Source organism: Cynocephalus volans, chromosome 13 (genome assembly GCF_027409185.1).
Source record: "Cynocephalus volans isolate mCynVol1 chromosome 13, mCynVol1.pri, whole genome shotgun sequence".
In the NCBI taxonomy this organism is placed as follows: domain Eukaryota; kingdom Metazoa; phylum Chordata; class Mammalia; order Dermoptera; family Cynocephalidae; genus Cynocephalus; species Cynocephalus volans.
This window is the reverse complement of record NC_084472.1, coordinates 1890412-1896823: the sequence shown is the minus strand read 5'-3', so window position 1 is coordinate 1896823 and position 6412 is coordinate 1890412. Positions and strand designations below refer to the sequence as shown.

Genomic DNA, 6412 nt, shown 5'->3' with positions numbered 1-6412 from the left:
AAAAATATCTATTTTAAAACTTCTTAATGTCTTTGCCATTGAAATTTTCATAACAGAAGACACACAACTTGTTTCTCCAGGAAGCTGATAATTGCTGTTCAAGATTTGAGTAATGGAGCGAACTGTACAGGATTTTTTACATACTGTGGGGACACAGATCCCAATCTGTCACCACTGTAATTTCCTTAAAACAATTCCCATGTTTCCTTGTGGTCAAAGCGGTGGTTTGGGTAGGTTGAATCATTTCCAGTCACGCTGAGTGACTGGCACACAAGTAAACTGACAATAATCTTTTTATTGAGGATGCTGATTCTTAACCACAGTAGCATTAACCTCATCGTTATCCAGAATTATGCTTTGTTTATATCCAACAGGTACATAACACTAAGAGACATGAAATTTACAAATTTTGGTTTATTGTGACTTATTCTGTCATTCTAATAGAAATAAAAGTAAATTAAAGGATAGCAAAATACTGTCTCAAGAATAGGACATACTTTAGGCCAAACTTACATCTCTGCTCAGAATTCCCTCCCAACGTGGCCAGAATCTCCAGTTCACTCCCAGCCACCTCTTCCTGCTAACCTGGATCCAGCACAAAGCTTTTCCTGACTGCGACCTGCCCTTCACCGAGACTTAGTCACTGCTTTGGGTGCATATCACTATGACTGCTAGTGTTACACAGTTTTGTAACTGCCTGTTTACCCGCAGCTTCTTGAAGCGAGAGCTTACACTTGACTCATTTCTGTACCTCAGTGCCTATCCTTGGTAGACATTCTGTAAACAACTGTTGAACTGAAGTAAATTTGAATTCAGAAAATATTATAGATCATAGTGCAGTTAAAAAATGCTTTCCTTACGGCCGAGCCCGTGGCGCACTTGGTAGAGTGCTGCGCTGGGAGCGCGCTGCGACGCTCCCGCGGGTTCGGATCCTATATAGGACTGGCCGGCTCACTCACTGGCTGAGTGCCGGTCACGAAAAAGACAAAAAAAAAAAAAAAAAAATGCTTTCCTTACATGGGGTCCAGCTGGGCATTGACCACACTGGGCATTGCCGGCCGTCCCATCCTCATCAGTGCAACCTCCATGGGCTACGAACATCACTCTGTCCCATCCCAGCCCACCCTCTGACTGCCTAGCATTGGTCTGAACTCTCAGCAAACATGCAGACCCCCTTCTCCTCTGTTCTCTGCAGGAGCCCCGCACCCTGCTTTCATGCCCTCCCGTCCACCTGCACTCCCACTCCTTCCCACGGTCTGCATGTTTTCCATCCTGCAGGGCCATTTCAAATCCTACTTGCCCCATCTCAAGTTCTACTTGCCCCGTGAACTTTCTATAAGCCCTCAGCACTCAGCGAGGCTCCTTTGTAGCACCGATTGTCTATACCAGCAAATTTGCATGGAAGGGTATGCAGTGATTTTAAAATTAGCTTTATCGAGTTATCATTTACATACAATAAGTGTCACCAACTTGAAGCATACAATTCAATGGGTTTTGACAAATGTCTGCACTCATGGGCCCCATCATAGTGTGGAACAGAGCATTTCTGTCCCCATAGAAAGGCCCCTGGTGCCCCCTTCCAGTCAGTCATACCCAACCCATGACAATCACTGATCTGATTTCTGCCACTATTGTTTTGCCTTTTCTAGAAATTTCATGAGTGGAATAATGCAGATATGATCTTTTGTGTCTGAATTTTTTACCTAGCAGAACATCTTTGAGGCTCACCCGTGCTCCACGTGTTGGCGATTTGCTCCTCTTTATTGTTGAGTGGTGCTCTCTTATACAAATACACTGCAACTCACTTATCTGCTCACCAGCTGATGGGCGTTTGGGTTCTTTCCAGTTTGTGGCTGTTATGAATAAGCCTGCTGTGAACATTCAAGTATAAATGTTTTTATTTTTCTTGAGTAAAAACTCAGAGGTCAGTTGCTGGTCCATATGTCAAGCACATATTTAACACTACAAGAAACCACCACGCTGTCTTCTCAGAGTGGCTGTGCAATAGTGCGTCCCCCACCAAAGCCTGGGAGCGCCAGCTGCTCCACTCTTCACCCGCATTTCTCATCTACCTTCCAAATTTTATCCAGTCTAGTGGATGTGACATGGCACCTCACTGCAGTTTTAATTTGCATTTCCCTAATGATTAATGACGTTGAGCATCTTTTTTGTGTGTGTATTTGTCATCCATGTATTTTCTTTGGTGAATTGTCTGTTCAATTTTTTTGCCTGTTTTTAGTGAGTTGTTGGTTTTTTGGATATTGACTTGCAAAAATTATTTGTGTATTCTGGATACAGCCTATTATCGGATATAACTTTACAGATATTGTTTTCTCATTCAGTGGGGTTTTTTTTTCATTTTTTAAAGTATCTTTCAAAGAAAAGTTTTTAATTCTAACCAAGTATATGCTTTTTGCAATTTATATAAGAAATTTCTTTCATTCTCAATGTCACAAAGATTTTCTCCTGTTTTCTTCTAGATGTCTTATGTTTTAGCTCTTACATTTAGATCTGTAATCCATTTGAGTTAATTTTTGCATATGGTGTGAGGTAAAGAGTAAGGATCAAATTTTTGTATATGAATACCCAGTTGTTCTTTTATTTAAAAGACTGTTCTTTACCCCAAAGTTACTTTGGCACCTTAGTGAAAAATCAGTTGACCGTTTATATGTGGGTCTATTTCTGGACTCTGTGTTCTGTTCCATTGATTCATGTATCTATCCTTTCACCAGTAACATGTCACGATTATTGTAGCTTCATTGTAAGTCTTGAAATCAAGTAGTGAGTCCTCTAATTTTACTCTCTTTTTCAAAATTGTTTTGGCTAGTCCAAGTCCCTTGAATTTGTATATAGATTTTAGAATCAGCTTGTCAATTTCTACAAAAACTCTGCCATAATTTTAATTTAGACCTTGTTGTATCTATAGATCAATTTGGGGAGAACTGACATCTTAATATTAAATCTTTTAATCCCAAACATGATGTATCTCTTCATTAATTTAGGTCTTAATTTAGCTTCTCTCAACGTTTTGTAGATTTCAGCATATAAATCTTGTATAAATTTTGTTAGATGTATGCATAAGGAATTTCACTTCATGTTTTTGATGCTACGGTATATATGTGTATATGTGTGTGTGTGTGTACGTATAGTTTCACCCTTCAGATTTTGCTGCTAAGGTACAGAATTACAATTGATTCAGGTATATGGACAGTGCTCACCCACTGTTAGTCCCAGTCATGGCCTTTCACGTCACATACTGTCTAATTCATCTACAGAAGCTTTATTCGGGTCTTTTTATAGCTTTCCTTACTCTCCTCATTGTGCTTACCCTTTCCTCTACCTTTTGAATATATGGAGTATATTTACAGAAGCTGTTCAGACATCTTTCTCTGCTAATTCCATCATCTCTATCATTTTTCTGTTTCCTCATGTAGATGATGGGTCACGTTTTTTGTTTCTTTAAATGTTTGGAAATTTTTGTTTGGTTGCCTGATACCATGAATTTTACACTATTGAGGGCTGGGTTTTGTTGCAACAAAACAGTTCTTTAAACAATTTTGGGCTTTGTTCTGGAATGTGGTCATATTCTTGGAATCAGATGAATCCTTTGAGACTTCCTTACAAGCTTTTGTTATGCCCAGAGCACGTCTAATGCAGGCTGTGGATTTTATTGGGGGGCAGTAGGGGAAGCAAATAAAGCAAGATGATAAGTGATGCCAAAAAAGAAGAAAAGAAGAAGAGGGAGTCTGAGAACAGCAAAGAACTCTTCTTTCTTCCCGTCTGAGTTTGTTTCAAAGGGTGGATTTCTAAGCCCCTTGTCAAAGGCTCCAGCTCTGCCCTACACAGCCTCCTGGGCAGTCTCCTGAGCCCAGCCCCCTGCCTCAGCCCTGCTGATGCTGCAGCGTGTCCCGTGCTCTGTGAATGGTGCTTGGTAACGATCCAGTGGATTTAGCTGGATGGGTCACAAGCTCACAGCTCTAGCTTCCTTCCCAGCCTGAGCAGTGCCGGTCACCGGTGGGAGGTTGCCCCTCTCTGTCATACGTTTTGCTCATAGCCTACCATTGTCCAGGGACACAAGTCAGGCTTGCTCCACCAAGCCTGTGCTAATCATGCCACCCTTACCCTTTCTTTCCTGCACTTGGATTTCTGACAATCGTGATGCACCTGTCCCAGCATATTAGTGCTTGTGAACTGGAGTGTCCACTGGGAAGGTCTGTGGCTGTTAGACATATGCATACCTGCCTCCTGCCTTTCCAGGAGGGGAATCTCATTCAGTATAGCTTGTAAATGGCCCTCACATTCAAACCTTAAGAAATTCTACCAGAATTTCACATGCCCACATAGGTGAAAATCACTGAACTATATTGTAAACTATTTGAAGTCCATGACTATAAATTTTGCTCAGTAGAATTTTGTCGAACGTAATTAAATTTTGCATTAAGATTTTTGTTTAGATCAAAACCTGCAGTTTTGCTGATATCAACATCTTTAAACTATAGATCAGGGAAGGGAAAATTACAGACTTTGGCCAACCAAGTCTGGTCAGGCCGATTTATTTACATAATTGTCTATAGCTGCTTTCAAGCTACAAAGGCAGATTTAAGTAGTTGTGACAGAGACCATATGGTCTGCAGAGATTAAAACATTTACTATATGGCCCTTAACAGAGAGGTGTTACTGATGCCCGCTTTAGATGAATATATTTATATAAAATAGCCCGAGGTGTGCTTTGCGCTCATGTGGGATGCCATGCTGCGGTTTCAGTTCTCTGGCTTTCCAGGAACCTGTGTCAACCGTAATGTATTTTGCTTCCTTTTCTCTTTAGACTCAGGCCCACTCTCCTGTCATCTCTGCTGCGGAGCCAGAGGTGTCAAACCACCTATTTCTGTTTCTGTACCAGGCCTGTGTTTTCTGCACAGATCAGATACCATGATGAGTGAGGTGAGAACCAATTTTATTTTCAGCAGAGACTGTAAGTTTGGTTAATTGTGGCTACTTGAAAATCACACTACAGCTGACTTTATCTTCCTTTGTCTTCCTGGAACCCATGAATTCTAATGACATTTTCTATTCAAGTGGAGATTAATTTTGGTCAACTAGCACTTCGTTTTACTCAGATGGCGACACAGCACCATGCTCCGTGCAGGAGGTGAGCAGCTTCTCCAGGCTGTTTGTGCCGATTGCTTACTCCTTGATATGTGTCTTCGGCCTCCTGGGCAACCGTCTGGTGGCGATGCTTTCTATCAGAAGGCCCAGTCCATGACAGACATCTGTCTCTTAAACATGGCCATTGCAGACACACTCTTTGTGCTCACTCTCCCATTCTGGGCAGTGAATCACGCCACGGGGTGTGGATTTGCAGCAACGCTACGTGCAAGCTGATTAAAGGCATCTGCGCCGTCAACTTCAACTGCGGGCTGCTGCTCCTGAGCTGCGTCAGCATGGGCCGGTACATCGCCATCGTGCAGGCCACCAAGTCCTTCCGGCTGCGATGCAGAACACTGCCACACAGTAAAACAATCTGTTTCATTGTGTGGGTAGTGCCAATCATAATCTCCACCTCGACTTTGACCTTCAATCGGAAATACAAAATAGAGGAGAGTGCTGTCTGTGAGCCCAAGTACGACATCGTCTCAGAGCCCATCAAGTGGAAGCTGCTGATGTTGGTGTTTGAGCTGCTCTTTGGTTTCTTTATCCCACTGCTGTTTATGATTTTTTGCTACATGTTCGTTGTCAAAACCTTAGTGCAAGCTCAGAATTCTAAAAGACACAAAGCCATCCGTGTAATTATAGCGGTGGTTCTCGTTTTTTGGCTTGTCAGATTCCTCATAACATGGTCCTTCTTGTGACCGCTGCCACCGTGGGGAGTATGGACCGATCCTGCGACAGCATGAAGCTGATCAGCTATGCCAGGAACATCGCAGAGGCCCTTGTTTTCCTCCACTGCTGCCTCAACCCCGTGCTGTATGCATTCGTCGGTCAGAAGTTCAGAAGCTACTTTCTGAGGATCATGAAGGACCTGTGGTGTGTGAGGAGAAAGCACAAGTCACAGGGCTTATCCTGCTCCAAGATGTACTCAGAAGCCTTCATTTCCAGGCAGACCAGTGAGACCATGGATAATGACAGCACGTCACCCTTTACTATGTGACCTGCAGGTGTGAAGTCAGATACCCCTAAAGCACTCGTGACACATGCTGATAGGTGTTAGGCAAAAAAAAAAAAAAAAGTCTTTGGCCAGGTAGGCGTGGGAAATTAAACAAATGTAAGCAGGTGTCTTTCCTGCAGGGTCAGGAGCTCGCTGTGCTCACAGCTGTATAACTCTCTGCTCGGGGGTGCTGGGGGACACTTCCCGCATGTACTTGACAAAGAAAGGTTTGTGGCTCTGGAGTACCTTACATAACTTCTGTTCCCA

The 6412-nt window shown here is 42.8% G+C and overlaps 1 pseudogene; it reads left to right on the top strand.

Moving 5' to 3' along the window:
- Positions 1-5038: 5038 nt before the first annotated feature.
- On the top strand, positions 5039-6148 carry LOC134362170 (C-C chemokine receptor type 6-like; annotated as a pseudogene).
- The last annotated feature ends 264 nt before the right edge of the window (positions 6149-6412 follow it).